We start from the raw sequence: 21,143 nt of genomic DNA, 5'->3' as shown, positions 1-21,143 counted from the left end.
CACTAAGACGAGGACAATCAGACATATGCCTCCAAATACAATGTATTATGATCTACACACCAACAACTATAAATACTGGTGCCCAAAATGCTTTAATTTCAACAAACTTTCAGGGGTGCCTGGGTGGTTCAGTCAGCTAAGCAAATGACTCTCGATTTCACCTCAGGTCATGACCTCACGGTTCCCGAGTTCGAGCCCCTCATTGGGGGCTCTGCGCTGACAGCATGGAGCTTGCTTGGGATTCTCTCTCTTCTTCTGTCTCTGCTCCTCCCCTGTTTCTGTCTGTCTCTCTTGCTCTCTCAAAAATAAATACACTTAAAAATACATATTTTTAGGAGCACCTGGGTGGCTCAGTTGGTTAAGTGTCCGACTTCAGCTCAGGTCATGATCTCACAGTTGGTGGGTTCAAGCCCCGCATCTCTCTCTCTCATATCTTGAAGCCCTAACCACCAATACCTCAGAATGTGACTATATTTGGAGGTAGGACCTTTAAAGAGGTGATTAAGTTAAAATGAGGCGATTAGGGTGGGCCCTAATCCATTTTGACTAGTGTCCTTCTAGGAAGACACAGAGACACCAGGGATGTACACACAAAGGAAAGAACATGTGAGGACACAGAGAGAAGGTAGTCATCAATAAGCCAAGGAAGGAGAGAGTCCTCAGATGAAATAAAATCTGCCAACACCTTGATCTTGGACTTACAGTTTCCAGATCTGTGAAAAAAATTTTCTGCTGTTTAAGCTGCCAGTCTGTTGGGTTTTTGTCATAGCAGCCCTAGTAAACTAATACAGACATTTCAGGTACAGGTAGCAAAATGTTGATACGGGCTTGGCTTTTTACGATCTAAGGAATTGTTAGTTAGGTGTGAGAATGTGAGAATGTGATTATAGTTATGTAAGAAAATGGGGTTTTTTTAATGTTTATTTGAGAGACAGAGTATGAGTGGGGGAGGAGCAGAGAGACAGAGACAGAATCTGAAGCAGGCTCCAGGCTCCGACCTGTCAGCACAGAGCCCAAAGCGGGGCTCAAACCCACAAACCGTGAGATCATGACCTGAGCTGAAGTCAGACGCTTAACAGACTGAGCCCTCCCGGTGCCCCAGAAAATGTTAATTTTTTAAAGATGCATTTAAATATTTAGGTATAAAATAAATCAACTTCTATAATTTGCAGTGACCTACCAAAAAAAAAGAGATGAAGATGGCAAATAAAAACTGTTCAATGTAGATGATTACATGAATATTAAGTAAACTACTCTTTCTTATAAATTTGAAACTTTCTATAATGAAAAGTTAAAAACTTATCTGTATGAAACTGATTTATGGAGAAAAACTGATCATACAATAGAATGATTCCCAACTAAAAGACATTAAAATGAGGAACAAAATGAATACAAAGATAAACAAAACTTTAATTATACACTCAACAACTATTTGTTGAGTGCCTAGTATGTGCCAAGTACTGTATACAGGGAGGTAAACAAAAGAGACGTGGTCCTGTCTAATCTGTCTAATCTGTCTAATAAATTATAAAATTATAAATTAAATATTTAATAAATATTTAATTATATAAATATATAAATTACATATAAAAATAGGTAAGTTTTTAGAAACAATCTTTTTTTTTTTTTTTTTTTTTAACAAATTTCTCTTCCATCTCTAAAAAGGAGTTCCTCAAAATTCTATTCTGGGTCTCTTCTATTCTACTTAGTCTCAATTAGCACATTTCAAACTCAAACATCTCTCTCAAGTTTTATAACCATATGTCATACTGCCTATAGATATCTATAATATTTACTGCATAGACATCAAAACTTGAGCTCATATTTTCTTTCCCCAAAACTCTGTTCCTCCTTTAATCTCTCCTGATAGAGGCCCAAAAACCAATGATTCCTTCTCTAACCCCTAAATTTAATATATCTCAAAGTCTTATTGATCTTACTTCACAAAAACTTAAACCTGCTTATTCCTCTCCAACTTCACTACTTCCACACTAGATCACTTACCTGGATTACTGTAATCATTTTCTAAATGGCCCTATCTCCAACCTTACTTCTCTCCAAATTCATTCTACCTACGGTAAACAGACAACATCCAATATCACCATGTCTTTGTTAAACAAGATTTTTAAATCACTTTTTCCACATACTGAAGCATATTTCCTTCAAGCATCACTCAAAAGCTGGTCCTGAAATAAAACTAGCCCATAGGAGTAATTCTCCCAGCTAGTTTAGAAAACAAAAGTTACATGAATTAAAAACAATAGTTATAATTATTTGGGAAGCATAGGGTCCCAACACTTCTTTATAACATTCAACTATCACCAAAATATGTTACACTTAGGGTTGTCAGATAAAACACAGGACACTCAATTAAAATTTGAATTTCAGATAAACAATAACTTTTAGTATAAATATGTCCCAAATATCACATGTATTTTTATTTGCTAAATCTGGCAACCCTAGTTATACTAACAAAATTATCACAGCTGACAAACTCTGACTTATTTATACTTTTTTCATTATAAAGTTTACTTACATTTGGGGAAAAAAATCCCATAATCCAATCACACTAACACAATTAGCATTTTAGTGCATTCTCTTTTTCTTAAATTTTATACTCCCTTCCTTAAAAGACAGGCATTTCCTTATGTTAACAGTCAGTGTAATTATTTTCATGCTATATAATGGTTCTCAGAATAGATGGATGATAAATTTCCTACAATAGAAGACTTTAAGTTGCTTCCAGTATGCTGTTACTATAAATAATGCTGCTCTGAATGTTCTGCAAACACCTAGGGTTTTTGTTTTTTTTTTGCTTTTTTTTTTTTTAATGTTTGTTTATTTTTGAGAGAGAGAGAGAGAGAGAGAGAATGCAAGTGGGGAAGGGGCAGAGAGAGAGAGAGAGACAGAGAGAGAGAGAGACAGACAGACAGAGACAGAGAGATTGAGAATGAGAATCCAAAGCACACTCCAGGCTCCGAGCTGTCAGCACAGAGCCCAATGTGAGGCTTGAACCAACGAACCCTGACCTGAGATCATGACCTGAGCTGAAGTTGGATACTTAACTGACTGAGCCACCCAGGTGCTCCTACAAACACCTTTTTATCTCTTTCCTCTTTTTCTGTAGTTATTTCTTTAGAATATTCTCAGAAGTGAAATTACTAAATCAAAGGTTTAGTAAAAGGTTATGAGCACTCTAACAATTCTAGATACATATTGCTAAATTACAACTCACTAGCAATATTTGAATATGCCCACTTTACTAAAATCTAACCAGCCTTCCATACAGCCTTTACTGTTCTTTAAAAAATTGAAATAGGTATAAAATAGCCTTTCATTTTGTTTTAATAAGCCTTTCTTTGGTTACTGATAAGATCTAACATTCTTCCACCAGTTGCTTATATTTCCTCTGCTATCAACTGCTCATTTCCTTTACCCATTTCAAAAAATGTTTTTGTTCTTTACAATAATAAAGCTTTCCCAAGTGAAGAATGAAAGGGTCAACTGTCTAAAATTCTAGTCACATGGACCAAACAAAAAACTATAGTTTATTTCTTCAATCCTCATCTTCCAGAAATTAGTACAAACATTTGTTATATACTCTCATTGTATATACATATATTATCTCAAGTTTCATGTAAATAACTTTCATGATTAAAAATAATTAAGAAGCTGAATTGACTCAAATTTCCCGATTTAAATACCAAAAAGATCAGTTCAACCCAATACTTGGATATGCCAAAGAATCTTATCTTATTTAATTTGATTACAGAAACAGAAATCATGTTGCAGATCTAATCTCTTTAATAATCCAGATACACAAAGGAACTTGATTCTGCAATCAGAGTTGATTTTCCAATACTATCAGTAATCCTGCAAATATAAATATGCACAACTGGTTTCAATAGAAGACAGGGTAAGAAAGTAATTAAGTAACTCAGCACAAATTCATCTATACCATTAGAACAGAACTCAAAGCTCAAAAGCTAAGAGGAGGACTTTAAATGTCAGGGATTTTTGAGATAACCTAATTTATCTTTCCTCCCCCACCCGCCACCCATTTTGCAAAGGAAGAAACCAAGGCAAAATAAAGTCAAACAACTTTCAAGAAAGTCTGAAAGTTAGTTAAGGGCAAGAATATCTGCTTCATTCTGCAATCAGCAAAATTTTATTGAGTGCTTTATTCGAAGCTCGGGAGATACCAAAAGTAGGAAAAAGTTAAGTCCTTGCTCTCAAAAAGCTTACATGCTACGAAGGGGTGGGAAGGAAGGAAGGTAGGAAAGAAGGAAGGACATTTCTATGACAGGGATAAGTATTTTGAGGACAACGTGGCAGAGCATGCCTAGATCAAGGGACCACTTCAGATTGGGTGGTTTGGAAAAGGCTTGGAGAAAATTAAAAGCAGAGATCTGAATGACAAGAAAACAGGAACAGAAAAAGAGAAGGAGAGAACATTCTGATTAGAGATTCTCTTATATCCAAGCATTTCTCGAGGTACAGCAAGGAGTAAAGGTGGGGGAGGCACCAATGTTTTCCATTTTGTTTCTTTAAGATTTTATTTTTAATTAATCCCCACACCCAATGTGGTGCTCACACTCACAACCCTGAGATCAAGAATCACACGCACCACCAACTGAGCCAGCCAGCCACCCTGGCAATGCTTTTCTTTTTTTTTTTATCACAACACGGACCATTTAAGTAAAAAGGATATTACAAAAAGATTCAATAATAAATATGGCACAAACTTGTTTTTCAAGTGATACACAAATCGAGATAAAATATTATCACAGGAAAATATCTTAATGATGATTTCACTTCATCTACTTAGAGTAATTAACCAACATTTCAATGATCACATTTGAAGGTGACAAAGTAAGCACATTTTAAGATTTATTGGTAATTTTTTAAATCCTTAGAAGATATTAGTGAAAGAATTAGGACAAGATAATTCTAATGAAGATTTTGAAACAAGATTTAAAAATTAACATTAATCAGAAACTTCCATTTTCAACTTTCCTATTACTTTTTGACACCAGCATATATAACACCTTAGGACTTTTTTCCAGCAAAACTATAGATCTTAAATGATGCTAGGGATATTGGGGTCAGAGAATAAGATGGTTGTTTCAGCCAATAATTCTGATCTTTTTAAAAATCAGTTATTTTTAATACATGTATATATTACTTTCCCCACTACAGTCAAGTTCCTAAAAGACATGGTTTACGCCTCGTGCTTCTATACATTTCCCCACAGCACCACCACACCACCACAGGGCCCTGCAAACAGAAGAGATATAAGGAAATGGCAGCCCCGCCCCCCGTCTCCCCCCCCCCCCACCCCCCTCCGGGCAGTAGCAGCAGTATAGATCTCAACAGCTTATGGCATTAAAAGAGAAAAAGATGGGGAAAAAAATATATCATTCTTGGATTATCTTAACATAATATCACAAAGGAACAATTCAACAATCCATAAGCCTTCAATAAACTGGGCTCAGCTCAATGAAAAATAATTACCTAATAAAGTAAGTAGTTTAGTATCATAAGCATTTTTTAATAAATAAAAACAAACAAAAAGCCACTCATCTGCTTTATGAGATTTTAAGCCAGAATATAAATGTTATGCCACATCTGATCAATCTGGTTCTACCCTAAGCCTTCACATAAAGCCACAGGCCCTCCCCATCCATGTTTTCTGTATGAGGTCAAGATCACTGGGATAAAATTTCTTCTCTCATTCCCCAGATCATCCAAGTATCCCTCCCCCTATTTTTTAATCTTCATTCATTTTTTAAATGATCTCTATGCCCAACATGGGGTTCAAACTCACAACCCTGAGATCAAGAGTTGCATGCTCTACCAACTGAGCCATCCAGGTGCACCTCACTCCCCCTATTTTTTGGTTTGCTGTTGTCAATTAAAGTTACTAAAAGTAAGGCATACTGAGGATTCTGGCTCGGTAACAGAGCCAATAATACCTATCATGTATAGAGCACTTTCTATACACCAGGCGCTCTATACACTTTCTATACACCTATTTTATTTCTTAAATTTCATAGAATCATGAGCTATTATTACTTTCATTTTACAGATACATAAACCCAGAAGTAAGGTTATTTATCCAAAGTTCCACAGCTAGTAAGTCTGTCAGATTCAGGATCCTTTATTCCCCAAGAGATCAATAACAATCCCATCATAAAGTAAGATGATGGCGATATGAGGCATAACCACCAACACAAATGAACAAGGTCAGAAAGCAGCAAGTCCAGGAAAAGAAACTCTACAATCTTTTCCATCTACTTTAAACACACAGACATCATAACAATTACAATCTTGACAAGGGCTAAAGTTTTTCTGGTTGGTAATCCAATTTGGAAACTAAATAATTTACTGCCATCTAGCTCAAAGGCTGTATTTTTATAAACTAGTTATTATTCATTTGAAGAGATTTTCATTTAATAAGGTTAATGACAGACCCAGTTCAGTTCTAACATAGTTTACAAATTCACTTAAAAAGTGTTACTGAGGGGTGGCTCAGTTGGTTAAGCATCCAACTTCAGCTCAGGTCATGATCTCACAGTTCGTGGATTTGAGACCAGTGTGGGGCTCTATGCTGACAGCTCAGAGTCTGGAGCCTGCTTGGGATTCTGTGTTTCTCTCTGTCCCTCTCCTGCTCATGCCCTGTCTCTTTCTCTCAAAAATAAATAAACGTTTAAAAAAATGTTTTCTTTAAGCCTATACCATAGTCTAATGCAGAAACAGGTAAGTTACAATACAATGTGTTAGTATCACAACAGGGAAGAAAACAGAATGCTCTGAAAACACGTATAATAGTCTACGGTTTCAGTGAAGGCTTTCCAGATCATGGTATCTATGCTAAGACCACAACTACAAGCCATCCAGAAGAGCAAAGAGATCTAATCCACACTCTTTAAAAACACCTGGTACTCAAATGGTCAAGAAGCCTAACTCTGATACCTTATAAGCAAATAATTTCTAACCAATGTTACATGGCAAATACTTTGCTGAACTTTGTCTAGTATTTTGTAAACTCTGCAGGTCTCTGTGTCATATATAAGAAGAAAACTCCACGGTTATTCAAAGCCCTTTGGAAATCAATCATTCTGGATCAGCAATTTGATAACTGAAGAGTTTACCCTCTGGTTTCCTTTTTTTAAATTTTTTTTAATGTTTATTTATTTTGAGAGAGAGAGAGAGAGAGAGAGAGAGAGAGAGAGAGAGAGCGCAAGCAAGGGAGGGGCAGAGAGAGAGGGAGACACAAAATCCGAAGCAGGCTCCACACTGTCTGCACAGAGCCCAATGCAGGGCTTGAACTCACAAAGTGTGAGATCATGACCTGAGCCCAAGTCCAACACTTAACCTACTGAGCCACCCAGGTGCCCCAACCCTCTGGTTTTCACACTACAGTTGACCTTTGAACAAGGGAAGGGTTAAGGGCACTGACCCCCTTGCAGTCAAAAATTCACATATGACTTTTGACTCCCACCAAAACTGTAATAGCCTATTGTTAAAAATAAAAAAAGAAGGAAAAAACAATTGACAACTTTATTTTTTTTTTAATTTTTCTTTAAGTGTTTATTTATTTTTGAGACAGAGAGAGACAGAGCATGAATGGGGGAGGGTCAGAGAGAGAGAGACACAGAATCCGAAGCAGGCTCCAGGATCTGAGCTGTTAGCACAGAGCCCAACGCAGGGCTCGAACTCACGGACCGTGAGATCATGACCTGAGCCGAAGTCGGACGCTTAACCGACTGAGCCACCCAGGTGCCCCAACAATTGACAACTTTAAATAAAAGTTGTTTAAAATGAAAAACAAATAGCCTATTGTTGACTAGAAGCCTTACTGATAATGTAATCAACACATATTTGACATGTCATATGTATTATATACTGTATTTTTACAATAAAGTAAGCTAGAGAAAAGAAAATGTTATTAAGAAAATCATAAGGCGGAGGTGGGGAGGGCGCGCCTGGGTGGCTCAGTCCAACTTCAGCTCAGGTCATGATCTCAGGGTTCATGAGTTCAAGCTCCACATCAGGCTCACTACTTAGCACAGAGCACAGAGCTTCGGATCCTCTGTCTTTCCTCTCTCTGCCCCTCCCCGACTTGCACTCTTTCTCTCTCAAAAATAAAATAAATATTAAAAATAAAAAAGAAGGAAAATCGTAAGAGAAAATACATTTACACTTACAGTAAAAAATCTGCTATAAGTAGACCTGTGCAACTCAAAACCACATTGTTCAACACTCAACTATATTCCATATAAAACAACTTCCTATGAAAAATACCTTAATGCCTTCATAAATGTACTATACAGACCATATAGTTAACCATCTCTTGGTAAGTGAGAACCTGACAAATTTTTATTATTACTCTATACTATTAGAAATACAATGGATACCTTAAAGCTAATTAGGTTGTGCAAGGCTGTTTTCCTTATACTATCTATAGTTTTTAAAAATTTTTTTTAATGTTTGTTTATTTTTGAAAGAGAGAAAGAGAGAAAGAGCACAAGCAGGGGACGGGCAGAAAGAGAGGGAGACACAGAATCTGAAGGAAGCTCCAGGCTCTGAGCTGTCAGCACACAGCCCAATGCGGGGCTTGAACTCACAAGCAGTGAGATCATGACCTGAGCCGAAGTCGAACACTTAACTGACTGAGCCACTCAGGCACCCCTTTATTTTTGTTTAATTTTTTTAATGTTTATTTTTAAGAGAGAGAAAGAGAGCGCAACTATCTACAGTTTTTAGATTCGTTTTTTTTGTATATAGTTTTTCTATTCTGCACTGCTATCATGTCAGCAATCTCACTGTCCTGTTATCAGTATGTATGCTTACGACAACATCTCACCTCTTCTAAATTATTCCTCCTTCTAATCTGCTACCTTAGAAACAAGCATATTTAACATAAAAAATAAGTTATCAGTGATAAATAAAAAGATTTATAAAGAATTAATTATAAAAATGACATCTACTCTGGGGTTTTTGCAAAATTCAGAGAAATGAGGAGCTGCCTACACAGGGTCTACATAGGTAAAGAGTTACGATTTCAAATCTTCATACCTCTATCTAAAATGTCTCTCTCAGTGCGCCTGGATGGCTCAGTCAGTTAAGCAACTGACTCTTGGTTTTGGCTCAGGTCATGATCTCACAATTTGTGAGTTCAAGCCCTGCATCAGGCTCCACACTGACAGAAAAGAGCCTGCTTGGGATTCTCTCTCTCCCTCTCTCTCTGCCCCTCCACCGCACATGCTCTTTCTTTAAATAAATAAACTTTAAAAAAATAAAAGATCTCTCTCATTTAAAAAAATGAATGAATGAATGAATGAATGAATAAATAAATAAAATAAGTCATGCCTTCTTTCAAGCTCAACTCAGATATTTCAGGCAGCCTTACCTGAAATCCTAGGCCAGGGTACATAACACTCTGAAGCTTTCCTGTAAGACACATCCTATGCTGCCCCGTCCTCGTTAAACGCCACTGTTTTGATGTTTCTCCAATATGACTGTCAGCTTAATTAACAGTCTCTTACCTGTGCTTTTTATGCACAGAATTCATACTCTGCCTTATAAATGCTGTTGAATAAAACAATGTCAGAGAATGAAACTGAATTTATGGCCATAAAGCCATAACATTCCATATAATAAAAATGACCTTTCATACCTATGATGACATTACCTTTCTTCTCCCAAATACACATTCGGGAAATCTAAATTTAAGGGAAAGTAATATTAAAAGTATTAAATACAAGCATGTGACAATATACTATTAAACTCTTCTACCCACCTCACCATGAAAAATACCTTTTTATCTTAGAGGGAAAAAGACAAAAATACATAACTACATTTTTCCCAGGCAACTACATACTTCTGCTCAACCTAAGTGCAAAAAATTGACATTAAAGAATGGTGACTGTTGATGATCCAAGCTAAAAGTTATCTTGGCTGTATCTAGCTACTTCAAGTTGTTAGAAGAATAAAGAATAAAAGTCACCCATTACAGGACTCATATATTCTTAATGTTGGAAGGGTCTTAGAAGTTACCTCATGTTATTTAATACACTCCTCCTCATTGCAGAAAAAATTCAATTTGCTAAAGATCATCCAATCCACTTGTTATTCAATAAACCCCTATATTTTTTCCTTCATCTTTCATTCACTGATCCTGTGGACCCACACAAAATAGGTCTTCTGTGCAAACAGCCTTTCAAATATTCATGTGTTCAACTTATTTTATGGTTCAACTCATTTTAGTAATCAGAAAGTAATTTAAGTGTTTATCTATTTCCAAGATTTCTTTGGCTCCTCAAAAGTAAATGGGGCACCTGGGTGGCTCGGTCAGTTAAGCATCTGACTCTTCATTTCAGCTCAAGTCATTACCTCATGCGCTCATGAGTTCGAGCCGCACATCAGGCTCTATGCTGACAGTGCAGAGCCTGCTTGGGATTCTCTCACTGCTCTCTCTGCACCCCTCTCTCTCAAAATTAGCAAGCATTTTTTACTAATTATCCAGTAAGATGAAAACACCAGACATATTTACAGGTGTTCTTTTGTAAACCTTATTTTTATTCTCATAACCACCCTATGAAATAGGCAAGATAAGTATCATCACCCCATTTAAAGAATCATCGATACTAGTTGAGCGTCACAATGAGGCAGATTTAGGAGCAATCATCCACTTGTGAGAAGGATGATTTTAAGCAAGTTACTGACCTTCACCATTTCCTCATCCACAAACTGGGAATAATATTATACTAACTCCTACCCCACACTGTTATTGTCAAGATTAACTAGAGAATGCACAGTATCTTATATAAGTAATCCATTAAACCCTCAATGTTCGTTCATTATTACTCAATAAAGAAATCACTTTTTTGGTAAATAACTTTCTCTCTCTGAATTTCACAATAGCAGTAGATCAAGAATTAAGGTCATGTGTTCTACATACCTTGTCTTCCATAAAATCAAAAAATGATTTTAGCTATTTGCAGTTTAATGATTATTTTTGCCCATATTCATACCCCAGCCCAACCAAAATTTTTAAAATCTATTATTATCCTCTTCCAAATGAAATTCTCCAAAATGCAAAAATCACTAAAGCCCTCTATTTTAAAAAGTAAATTCTCGGGCCGCCTGGGTGGCTCAGTCGGTTAAGCGTCCAACTTCAGCTCAGGTCACTATCTCGCGGTCCGTGAGTTCGAGCCCCGCGTCAGGCTCTGGGCTGATGGCTCAGAGCCTGGAGCCTGCTTCCGATTCTGTCTCCCTCTCTCTCTGCCCCTCCCCCGTTCATGCTCTGTCTCTCTCTGTCTCAAAAATAAATAAAACGTTAAAAAAAAAAAGTAAAAAAAAAAAAGTAAATTCTCCTCTGTGTAATATAATAAAGTTTCACTATGATTAGCATGCAATGAAATTTTTATGCAAAATGGCAAGTATCACATTAATTGCTAAACAAACTGGTTTCTCTAACCTATTGTTAAATTACCTTTTAAAAACTGTATCTGGTATCTTCAAATGGTAGAGATTGCTATTTTATTGTTTGTGAAACCAACTGTAGAAACCTGTTTCATCCATCAAAACTACTCACAATGTAGACAATATAAAATGCATTTCAGAATTAAAAAGAAAAAAAAACTTGAGGCCTAGACTCATTCACGAAAAATTAAGTAACATAACTCATGCATAAAAATGTTATAGTTTGCTAGTATAGGTAAACAGACAGTCCTAGGATTTGAAGAAGAATAATAATATTCTAGAATACTGAGGGAAAAAATGGATAGAGGAAACGAGACAATTGCAATTCAGTACCAACTTGGGGCACCTGGGTGGCTCAGTCGGTTAAGCGTCCAACGGCTCAGGTCATGATCTCACAGCTCACGAATTCAAGCCCCACTGAGCTGACAGTGCAGAGCCTGCTTGGGATTCTCTCTTCCCATCTGTGTCTGCAACTCCCACTTGCCCTCTCTCTCTCAAAATAAATAAGTAAATAAACTTAAAAATTTTTTAAGGGGCGCCTGGGTGGCTCAGTCAGTTAAGCTTCCGACTTCGGCTCAGGTCATGATCTCACAGTCTGTGAGTTCGAGCCCCGCGTCAGGCTCTGTGCTGACAGCTCAGAGCCTGGAGCCTGTTTCAGATCCTGTGTCTCCCTCCCTCTCTGCCCCTCCCCTGTTCATGCTCTGTCTCTCTCTGTCTCAAAAATAAATAAACGTTTAAAAAAAAATTTTTTTTTAAATAACATGAAAGAATACAGTTCATGAGGGAAGAGCTTGGTGGAAATAATAAATGAATGAGGTCTGATGGCCTCAGAAGCCAAAGTAACAAAATTACTATAAAACACCCTAAGGAAAAAAACAAAAACCTAAGAAACCATATTGTCTGCCAGTATATATATAGGTTCCCTTCAGTGGTTGACTTTTCACTAAATTAAAATATATATATTTAAAATGTCATACCAAGATAAATTTACTACACAGAGAAACTACTCAAGGAAATTCCTGATTAACCACTAGCGATTTGCATTTGTTCAATGCTGTTAGCATAGGACCTCAAAATGAATACATCTTGAAGTACAGAATAAATATTCTGTATGGTTTATCAAAAACTAGTATTATATATCTCTTAAATCTGCAAAAGTGAAAACCACAGGTCTGTAGTTTTTCTAAAAATAGTGTTTGTTCTTTGCATCCCCTGTGGTGGAAGTCTGATTTTGAAGTCTTGCGATTTTGCTTACTACTAAAAAATAGGACAGAATATGGGTGTATATGTGGGGTAGAGGAAAAGTTGAGAAATCCTTCACTGATACGTGAATGTGTCCTACACTTGCCTTTTTAAATGTGCTCCTTTCCTGGAAATTTGGCATGCAAAAAGTCCCTTTGGGTTTGCATTACAGTCATATTTGTCACTGTTTCACATGATAGCCTTCAAAGAGTATGACCACTTGTTCTTAGGCATTTGCCAGGTAGACCATACTCTCACTACAAATACCAACAATTAGTGGGTGGTGTGCATGTCTGTATACATACATAATACACATTTTTGCATATGTGAATATCTGTAGAAAACACACAGCTTAAAGACATCAATATCATATAAACTCTATTTGTGAAGCCTAACACATCTCAAAAAAAATTAATTAAAAAAAAAAAAAAACAACCCTGTGCTGACACGATTAGCTACTCCATTCAACTGGTGTGAGGTATCTGAGGCATGCTGCATCTGAACTCTTATCACGCTATTTGGGGTGTGCTATCCTGTGAAGCAGTTCATATGAAACTGCTGAAACCTTCTGAAATGACAGGACAAACTTTACGTAACAGAAGCTTAAATAAATGAGGAAAACAGAATGGCAAAGACACAATTCATATTTATTTTGGAACAAAAGCTCATCCTAAAAATTCTTCGTCAACCATCCAGAAGTAGCCCAGCTTCTACCAACTAAGCAGTTATTTACTGTAGCAACTTCATCACCAAGATTACCAAAATTTTCCACATGCTTCTACCAGTCTGTGTATTTGTTGTTACCTGGGCAACACTCTAAAAGGGCTTTTACCTTTACAGAACTGGGAGGTCAAAAAGAACTAAAGCTTCTTCAAATTGACTGTGCATCATCTTACTTAGAAGCAGTAAAGTGTGAAATCATCTGAAGACAGAATAGCTTGAGAGCTATCACCAGTCAATCTGATTAACAGACATACCTTACTGTCACTTATGTTCATTTCTAGCCATCTAATTCACCTGTGGAACAAGGCAAGGTCCATCCAGGACTTCAAAACATCCTCAGTCATACAGCCTGTCAAATAGCATAAATGCTGAAATTCTTTGAGTAAAAAAATAAATAAATAAAAATAAAAATCTATCAATCCCTCACATCTGGATGTCATATAAAATACTTTGCCTTGATGCCCTAAATTCTGAAAGCTAGTCAGCCCAGTCATGGATCTGTAAAGACTACCTTTCTCCCTGAACCAGATCGGCCTCCGAAAACTAAGATCCATCCATTCTGAAATCACATTTTAAAGGCACTTTGAAAATACTTTCAAAACTGCTCCCTCCTCTACTACAGCCAATTTGATGCTATCTGGCAAAGCAAAAAATAATAGCATCTCCTCACAAAGAAAATATTTTCCCTTACTTTCCAATAGTTTTAGGGTTGGAAAACACAAGGTTGCTTCCTTAACACTAATAATTTTTCCCTTCAGCTTTTACTGTAAGAATACTCAAGTGTTCTCTGGGTCATATTCTAATCAGGAGCAAGGCATATATATAAAGCCTAATGTTAAGAAGTACTACTAGATGACTCCAGAGTCAAAAAGGAAAGATAAACTGAAAAGCAGAAAGGAAAACTGGCATTCAAGGCTCTTCACCATCTGATGCTCTTTCTTGCTTAGTCCTTTCCCTCTTGATCTTTGATCACCCTTGGCCCCTGGTACAGAAAGGCCTTTCTTTACATACTATTTGTCCTATTTCCACATGTCCAAATCCTACCTATTCTTCAAAGCACGGTTAAAATGTCACCTCTTCCCTTATCCTTACAACCAAAAGTAATCTCCCCCTCCTGTCTCTAAATTCTTAGAGTGCCTTATCTTTATTTCTTTACCACACATTACTTTCTGCCTTATAGTAGCTTTGTTTCCATATCTAATCCCTACATAAACATAAAGGCCTTAGGGTCAAAGTCCATGCCTTATTCAAACTCTATTCCAACTGCTTAACCAATGTGTTGCACATAGTAAGCACTTCAACTGAGCTACATAAATGGCTTGGGTAAGTAGAGAAGTCCACTAGAAACAAGGCCAGATTACTAGGATTCTGGAGACCCAGCTTTACTAGTAACTAGCCATCTGACCTTGAACTTCAACATTTTGGTATGTTCACCTGCAAAGAGGAGAGGGTAGACCAAACCAGTTTTTAAATATAGACTGTTATCTATCATTAGCTGGCTATAAAATCAATTTGGGAGTCCAAACCCAGCATTTTTTTAAATAAATGAAGTGTAATAGAAAATATCAAAGTGTGTTGTAGGCAGTAGTGCGCAGAAAATGTTTAGGGGCGCCTGGGTGGCGCAGTCGGCTGAGCGTCCGACTTCAGCCAGGTCACGATCTCGCGGTCCGTGAGTTCGAGCCCCGCGTCAGGCTCTGGGCTGATGGCTCAGAGCCTGGAGCCTGTTTCCGATTCTGTGTCTCCCTCTCTCTCTGCCCCTCCCCCGTTCATGCTCTGTCTCTCTCTGTGCCAAAAATAAACAAAAAAAAAAAAAAAAAGAAAATGTTTAACAACTGGCTATACGAAGCGGAGAAAAAGGCCCTGAACTATATACTTCTACATGCTCTCACACCACGGCCAATTTCAAGCTCATGTCACTGAACATGGAGCAAGGGAGGAAGACAAAGGCACACTGCTTCTACAAGCCAGTACAATGAGCCAGTTCCAGCAAGGTCCTGAAAAGATAAGTATAGTTTTGCCAAATTTTCAACTTTGTACACACGCACATGGGGTGGGTGGGGGAGTGTTAAGGTATAAAACGTGTTTCTTATTGTAAGTCCCAGTCAAAACAGTTTCATAAATGTGCAGCTGAACAATCTCCTAGTGTCTTCCATGTGTCCTCCACAATGCAATAAATCTTACTCTGAGTTTGGTTATATACATAATCTCTTTACCACCAAAATGTATTTCTCCTCAGAAATGAGAGTTACAGAGATCCCTATTGATATCAACAGAAGGCAACTTACAGGGAGTGGAAATTTGGCTTAGGAAGTATCAGCAAAGGGCCAAGGTTCTCAGCCTTTGTTCAGCCCCACACACCTTAGGGATGAAACACACTCCTACTAGTAACAGTGGTTCATTTAGCAAAGGGTTAGGGGAGAGAGGAGGAGAGGAAGAGAAAATACATAATATGAAAAAAAAAATCCAAGTAATTGTGACATTTGTGCCCATGCCCCCACTCCACTAGGTACAGAAAAAAACCCTAGGTACAGAAAAAAAGTGCTATAAAAAAGTTAATTTCTATATCTGATGTTTTCCAGCCAAATTCTCCAGCACAAGCTTGCATCCCCAAACAAGACCTCCCATTTCTGAGAATTCCCTACTAGAATTAAGTTTTTGCCATGGACTAAAGACATGTACTTGTTGAATTTAGAACAGGCAAGGAGGGGAGAAAAAAAAAAACAAAACAGAACATCCAACAGTTGTTAGACTTGATACTCTGGGAAAATAGGCTTTTATTGAAAAAAAAAAACTTTATTTCTTATTTAAGCTTACTAAACTAGGTAAGGAGAGGGGAAGTTTCTTGAATATATTCTTGGCTGTTCTAGACAACACAGTCTGTAACCAGATTTTTCATGAGTGTTTATAAAGAATTGTGTTTTCTATTTTTAAAGCTATTTAGAAAACAAGAAGGCTCAGAATTTCAAATAATCGTAGCCCAAATCTAACTCCACATCAACTATATGCCTAGAAGCTTCCATGGAAAATCCCCAAAAATTACACCAAAAAGTACCAAAATGTGACAAAAAGGAGTCAGCATGAGCACAAACGTGCTATCCTCAAACAATTATGGCATCCTACCTGTTGAATGAGTGAATATGGAAAGTAAATGAAATATGAAAAGTTGAATGTTGAGATACAAGTTCTGCTAAATTCCATGAACTCTTCCTTATTAGGGGTTCACTGACGTTCATGTATTTATACCCAATCTCAAATACTGACCAAAGTGAAAATTACTCACCACTCTGAAAAGGCACAAGTCAAGAAAGGCCTTCTTCCATGTTCACAGTATTAAATCTCTCCTCCAAAATGTGAGTATGTTTTACCATAACTCAGGCTCAAGTCAGTACTTTCTCTGCCTCCACTGTTAGTCATGGCAAATGCTCATAAGACTATCTTCATAAGAAGTTCCTGAGCTACTTTTGCAGTACCAGAGGCTGGAACAGCTTTTTCTGCTGGTCAGACTCAGACCCGGTGGCTGACCTATTCCTACAAGGCAAGAGCTATATATGTGCACTAACTCATTAAAACTTGTGAGACATAGCAAAAACAAAAACAAAACAAAAAACGCTCTGTGCCTGGGAATCCCACAGACTACAGTTTCTACTTTATTCTCTAAACACCCTCTTTCTAGCCATAATCATCCCCACACCTCTTCAAGACAATGGTAGGATGGAACACAGATCCAGTTCTATACCCTCAACGCAAGAAATTTTTGCTAGTTAGCTACTACTGTCTTCAATCTCTTGAAGCTTGGCTGTCTCCCACTCATAATATTTTTGCTTGGCACAACAGAATTCCTTCTTTAACTATTCCATTAAGAATGGATAATAGGACTTTCGGCTTTAATTCTGTATCATCTGAGTTCAAATAAATATAGAATTGAGTTGAAATCTGGGTTAAAGCAAAGAAAAATTTTTTAATTACAACTTTTTACAAGTCACAAATTTTACGCTGGTACGCTGATAAACATGAAAACTTTTTTCATATGCCTTATAAAATTGTTTCATTCAAAAAATAGTATAATAACTACTAGAGTGAAAAGAAAACTATCTAAATCATGAAACAGTAACAAAAGGAACAAAAACTCTCAGAATAGCAAAACCATAATACTGTATATTAAAGTTCCTATCAAATAACTCAGGCCAAAAAACAACAACAACAACTTCACACATGTATTGTCACACCTTTTTATGCTGGGTGGTTTATTCACCACGTGTCCCAATAGTACTGGGATCTACTACCTTGTTTCCAGCTTTCTAGAATATAATGTAGGCTACATAACATGTTCTCATATCAGCATTGCCCAACTACATCCACTTCTCCCAAGATGACTTATTAATACATAATATCAGAGCACATTTTGAATTAATATACACACCAGTCTAACTCACAGTCTCAACTAACTCACCAAACAGGTGAGCATTTAAATACAAACGGATGAAATTCATCTGGTCTTGCTCCTTTGCAATTTCATTGTGTTTCACATGGGGCTCTTTCTTGAGATAATGAATCATAGGCCAGTTTTCCAGTGCTAGCAGCTGGTGGACCAATATTTTCCATGGACAAAATCCACTTCCAATTTGACCACAAGCAAACTTCATTTTTGTATTTTCTGACATCATAGTATTGGCTATTCTACAGTACAGAAGCCATATGTAAACACTGCTATAAGAAAAGTCAGAATGTTTTCTTGAAATTGTGTTTTCAGAACTGTAACAAGCAACCACCTACCTCCCACCAAGTACAAAAAAATTTAAGTGTATTAAAAATCCCTAAACCTTCCAGTACTAAAATGCAGGCCTTGAAATCAGTTTCCAGTCACCGCTGAAATCTCTCCAGCAAGCAAAAGTTCTCCTTACCACTAATTAGCATAATGAGGTTGGCTCTTCTCCTCACTTGCAGGAAACCCTCAACTCTGCAAGTGACCACCTACGTTTTGGTACATTTTCTAAGATAATCGTGAGAGCTACAAGGAGAATACACAAGCACCTGGACGCACTGCCCCAGGGTCAGAAACAAACCCTGTCAGTCCAGTCCTCTAGCACTCGGCCACCTTCTGCTGGCTGGTAGCCCCTTTCCACATGCTGACGCACTGCCCAGCCCTGCACCGTTGGCGACCCGTGCAAAGTACTAGACCAGTCTCAGAAACTTTGACTCAGTTATCAGGACACTAAGCACCCACACCTGGACGGAGGACTTTCGCGGCCAGGAGGTCAACTCTGAAGCGGGGCATTCCTTGCAGGTAGAGATCTGCCCAGGACGCAGCCCCTCCCAGACTGCAAAACCACAAGCATCAACAGCAAGAGCGGAGCAAAGTGCCGGGCGGAGGCAGGGGGAGCGCGAGGGCGAAAGCGGTCACGAACAGAAGCCTGTGTGGGTAAGCAAATACCCCAACCACACGCCCCCCGGACGCGGGGCTGCAGGGACCTCGAGCCAGGCGGCAGGCAAGGCGCAGCGGCGGAGGCGGCGGCACTGTCAGGAGGGCACAGCTGGGGGCGAGCGCCCAAGTCCCCACCCCGCCCCCAGGTGAGGGGCGCCCCGACTCCGCCCGGGCCGGGAGAAGCGACCAGCAGGCAGAGCTGTGGGGTCCAGGAAGCGACCGACAGTCCCGGAGCCCCGGTGCCCTCCTCCCCGCAGTCCTCTCGCATCCCGTGCTCGGCCCGGCCCCCACACCGACCCTCCCACGGCTTAGCCCCGGCGCCAACACCCCCGGCCCGGCCCGCGGCTCCTTGCCGCCCGGCCGCCAACCCGCCCCTAGGAGGCCGCCCTCGCCTCACCTCCTCACGTCTCCGCGGGCAGGGCCGGAACAACTCTGCCAGGCGCCCACGTCCCACCCGCCGCTCCGCGCTCTGCGGCCGGGCCCGTCCCGTTCACTCCGCGGCCGCCAGAGCCCTGGGAGGGCGGAGGGAGCAAGGCGGAGGGAGCGAAGAGGGGGGGAGAGGGGGACCGCCCGGCAGGAAGAGGCGAGGGAGGGGGCGGGCCGAGGAGGAGGCGGGCCGGGAGCGCGCGCGTCAGGGCCCCTCGGCGCGGCGTGCGCGCTCCTGAGGGCGGAGGCGCCTTCTCTGCCCTCGGGGGCGGCGCGCACGCGCGTACACGTCCCTGCCTGGCGGAGGTTGGGCTGGGGGCGGGGGAGCGAAGACCTGATAGAACCTGGGTAGTAAGAATAGGGACCCGGAAAAGGGCGGGAGGCCCTCGCCTGGCGTTAGAGCCCTCCGGGGAGGTAACCGCGCCCTTGGGGCCAGCCGGTTCGAGCGCGTTGAGGGGCGTCCCCGGGCCCCGGTCAGGGTAGGTGACGGCCCTGCCCAGTGCTTAGCCAGTTCTTAGATAATTCTAAGTTTTGGGCGATTGTGTTCCTGCTCAGGAACCTGGTTTACGTGTCTTCACTCTTAATGCACAGTAATCCTCAGGGAAGTCACCTTAAACAATAACTTTTTCTCGCCAGTTTCTCTTCTGTGCCTTTCTCAAGGTGTCTTGTGTGCTTGCGAAGCACTCCCTTCCTGGTTCGTCGTGTGGGACTCGGGAGATAGAAGAGGGAAAATACCTGCTGTGTACTTATATGTAGAAAACTGGCCGTCATTTTATTCTTGGGAGTAGATAGACATAGTAGAGAGAAAAGAAGCCAACTCTTTCTCTTCTACAAGTATTGTGTACTGAGCCTTCAAGTGTACGTATCCTCCTTCCTAGATCCTGCAGCCAGAAATGAACTGTAAACTTTCCTAATTTCCATAGCACTTTGTTTCTATCGGTTTGTGGCACCGCATATATTCAACCTTATCTAGGTAAATCTGTGCAATATTTTATCCCTCTAGAGAATCCTTGAGGACCTGCTTCATTCATTTTTCTATCTTACACAATGCCTACCAGAGTGCCTGACTCACGGGAAGTACTCCATAAATGCAATTGTATGAATAAGTGCCTTTGGTGCAGCCAGCCTTCGGTGTATGTCCAATGATTTGAGCTCTAGAATGAATTGTTTAAAATACTCCCCCCGTCCCCCTTCAATTCCCCTGCTCTCATTTCCCCAATTAGATCCGAAAACTGCTCTGAGACGTATGACATTTGTCCAAAGGTCCCTCTCTCTCTTTTTTTTTTTAACTTTTCCTGATTTAAATGTCTAGAGATACTAGGACATATCAAGAGTATTGCAACTATTCTCTGTTTCCCCTACCTTCTGGGCTCCTTCCCAGAAGGTCCTTTAACCTCTGTATTCCAAGAGTCTACCTAGCTCTGGCCCTGACTCAGTAAATGCTGGAAGTTTGATATTTAATAAAATTAGGTTTAGAACAACTCAAATCATCTGTATCTATTAATAAACAAGTACCTATTAGTAAATAACCTGATAAGTACCAAACCTCTACTAAATAAAGTACACGTAAAGTTACACTGGGGACCATGAGGAAGTCAACAGATGAAAGACATAGTTTCTACCTTCTGACAGCCTCTCACTGGACAGAAGCTTTTTGACAAAAAGGGCAAACTCTGACCTATGGCCACATGTTACACCTCTGATCACCAGGGGTCATTGTGCAAAACTGAACTGTTCTTCACAATAGAACTTAGATAAGAGATGCCATAAGAGAACCTAGATAAGAGACAAGTCACAACAGAACCTAAATAAGAGACAGTGAGGGTGATTCGGTGTAAAC

The 21,143-nt window shown here is 39.5% G+C and overlaps 1 protein-coding gene across 2 annotated transcripts in view; it reads right to left on the bottom strand.

Annotated features, from left to right (window-relative positions):
* The window catches only part of RABGAP1L (RAB GTPase activating protein 1 like), a 759,437-nt gene extending 739,981 nt beyond the window's left edge, over positions 1-19,456 (bottom strand). For both annotated transcript variants that reach the window (XM_042975849.1, XM_042975851.1), the window contains exon 1: positions 19,275-19,456. The gene's annotated coding sequence lies outside the window, so the exon portion shown is untranslated. The remainder of the gene's footprint in view (positions 1-19,274) is intronic.
* Positions 19,457-21,143: the final 1,687 nt, after the last annotated feature.

This window comes from Panthera tigris, chromosome F3 (genome assembly GCF_018350195.1).
Source record: "Panthera tigris isolate Pti1 chromosome F3, P.tigris_Pti1_mat1.1, whole genome shotgun sequence".
Classification (NCBI taxonomy): Eukaryota; Metazoa; Chordata; class Mammalia; order Carnivora; family Felidae; genus Panthera; species Panthera tigris.
Note: the sequence above shows the minus strand (reverse complement) of the source record. Positions and strands in the feature narration are given on the sequence as shown.